The sequence below is a fragment of the Camelina sativa genome, chromosome 1 (genome assembly GCF_030686135.1).
Source record: "Camelina sativa cultivar CO46 ecotype springtype chromosome 1, ASM3068613v1".
Taxonomy (NCBI): Eukaryota; Viridiplantae; Streptophyta; class Magnoliopsida; order Brassicales; family Brassicaceae; genus Camelina; species Camelina sativa.
Genome location: NC_141880.1, coordinates 15663600 through 15666638, shown reverse-complemented (window position 1 = coordinate 15666638; position 3039 = coordinate 15663600). Strand labels below are relative to the sequence as shown.

Here is a 3039-nt window from a genome sequence, read left to right as displayed (position 1 = left end):
TGATGGAGGTTCCAAAAGTGATTCTACAATTATTAACATTATAAGTTTGGAAGATAAGGCAGTGGTTGATGTTTTTGGTCAAAATTTAGAGTTGTTATTTCTGAATAATGTTGGTGATTCCGGTATTGACAAGAGCTGCTTGATCGAGTAATTGAGAAGCAGTTTCAAATTTGGGAAGTTGGAACGGTATACCATTTTAAAATTGGTTTCAAACTGGATTTTTGTGGTTTTCTATCGAATTAGGTTCATAAAACCGTTTAAACCAGGTATATAGAGAAATATATGAAAATTTTTTATGAAGGTAAAAATAAGTTGAGAATTTATGATTCGAGAATATTTGAGACGAGGTCATAGCTTTAAGTTGTATTGGTACAATTGGATATTTCTGAAGAGTAAATAGGTTGTTGATCCTTAACGTGATTATAACATATGTCATGTTTTGGATTGTATATAAATTTTCCATTTTGTATATCTGAATCATCTAAGACTTATATATACCATCCTGATTATAATTTTCAAACTTTTATTTTTATTATATTATATTAACTTTTTTTCACTTTCTCAACTTTTATTGGGTTAGTCAGAAAATCATTGTAATCGAGTAGATAATTTTTACCAGTTGTTCATCCATAATATTTTTGGAGTAAAAAAAATTCATGGTTAAAGAAATTATGTCACAAAACAATTTTAGTAATTATAAGAACTATAATTATGCCAAAATGAAAGTAAAGCAACATAAAATTTGTTTAATTTGTTTAGAAGACATTTTATAGGTGGTGATAAAGAGCATACTTTAACAATAAAACAATTTTGGGTGTAAGAACATATCTTTAATGGTTAAACATAGAGTAAAATTATACGTGGTTACTTATTAAATGTTACTTTGATGAATATGTTGCATGTAAAATATTTTGTATAAGTTGTGAAACGTTTTTGAAATTTGACAATATAATATTTGTAAGGATGAGTATTTGGCAAAAGTTTTAGTGGGATATAAATTAGCTTTAGATTATTGTAATAATTGTTATAATATATTAAAAATATATAAATATAAATAAATGTATGAAGATAAATACATATATTCTCTAACTTAAATGATCTATAAATTTACTTTAGGAAATAAAATTTCTTTATATATTTTCAAATATTTTTTTAAGATTTAGGATTTATTTTCTTCAACAATTGTTAAATCCGCACATCGTGCGGGCTCTTATCTAGTTTTATATAAAAAGTACAATAGAAATAAAATGAATTTCAACCCGTGCTGTAGCACGGGTCTTAATGTCGTTGAAAAGACTTCGTCCGTGTGTGTAATTGCCACCCAACGATGTTGTAGAGCTCATCGTCCTCGAGAGACTTACCATCCAGTCTCTCCTTGTATACAGGTCTGTGTGCAAGAATTGAATATCGACAATCGATTCTCGACAATTCAAGGAACGACGTCTGGACCATTGTAGGCAATCACGAGGTGTCGATGTCCTTTTCATCTTTGTCAATGGTGAAGATAATGTGAGACTAAGAGATTATCAATCATTTAAGTTCGGGTCATCAATAGCTTGGACGGTAAGGTTCCCATATTTGGGCCCCTTGTTCTGCTATGGCAGCTGCGACGGTATGCTATGCCTCTCCAGTATCCACAATCCGAGTTACGTGGTGAATCCCGCAACTGGATGGTATCAAAGTTTTCCTCTTTGCAGCTATCAACAGCTCCACATCCCTTTGTTCGATAGAAAAAAGGTCAACTTCCCAAGTGCTAAGCTTGGACTCGGTAGAGACAAAGTAACCGGCACGTACAAGCCGGTTTGGTTATATAACTCATCCGTATTTGGCCTAGACAATGCTACTACGTGTGAGCTTTTCGATTTACCACCAATGCATGGAGGTACGTTGTCCCTTCTTCTTCTTATGAGATCAACGCTTACCATAAACCCGTGTATTTAGATGGGTCACTTTATTGGTTCACCAACTGTGAAGAACCCAAGGTACTATGTTTCGACCTTCACACCGAAACTTTCCAAGTAATCTGTAAAGCTCCCTTTGCCCATCCATGTGACCCTCGTCAGTTCACCATGTGCATCCTCGATAACCACTTGTGCGTATCTGAGAAAATATGGCCCACTCAAGTCATATGGTCGTTCCATCCTAAAGGCAAGACATGGAACCAAATGTGTTCCATAGATCTCACCCAAACTTTTTCTTGGTTTGGGGAACCCTTGTTTGCCCTCTCACCGACACTGCTCACCGATAGCAATTATGGACAAGGGTAAGTTATTGCTTCAGGGTCGTGATACATGATCTCCATACCAAATCCTACGAGTTGCTCTTTACACCTACCAGACCTGTAGGTTCTGTTTATCATGTTGAGAGTTTATTCTCTGCTTTGTCAAACTAACTTCTCTCTCTTTTCTTTGTCACGGTTGTACCCATGACACATATTGTAATTTAACATTTTCTGCATAAATGATGATTTAATTATATATTTAACGACGTTTTATTTTATTTTATTTTGGCTAGTGCATTATTTGTATAATTGTATCTGGTGTCCAACAATGTTATTTTATCTTTTATTATTAAAAATATGATCTTACAAAAATATTCTATTGTTAAAACATGTTCTTTATCACTATTTGTAAAATAAATTATGATCAAATTAAACAATTTTTTTATTATTTTATTTTCTTTTTGGCAGAATTATAGTTTTTTAAATTACTAAAATTGTTTTGTGACATAATTTTTTTAACCATGAATGTTTTTTTAGTCTAAAGATATTTTGTATGAACAACTGGTGAAAGTTACCTACTGAAACGACCTGACCCGTTTTTTTTTAATAATAAATAATAATAATAATATAAATAACTATGAATAGTGGTCTCATACCCACTAGCCACCTAACCACAATCACAAACAACAGCGGAATAACAATACCAATTAAATAACCAACTAAACCAATAATCCAATATTAATCTATAATAGAATAACCAACAACCAATCCTAACCATTTCAATATCAAACAATAGGAAACCAAGGAACCGGCAACCT

The 3039-nt window shown here is 32.4% G+C and overlaps 1 pseudogene; it reads left to right on the top strand.

Moving 5' to 3' along the window:
• The first annotated feature begins 1314 nt into the window (after nt 1-1314).
• LOC147949971 (F-box protein At1g11270 pseudogene) lies at nt 1315-2392 on the top strand (annotated as a pseudogene).
• Nucleotides 2393-3039: the final 647 nt, after the last annotated feature.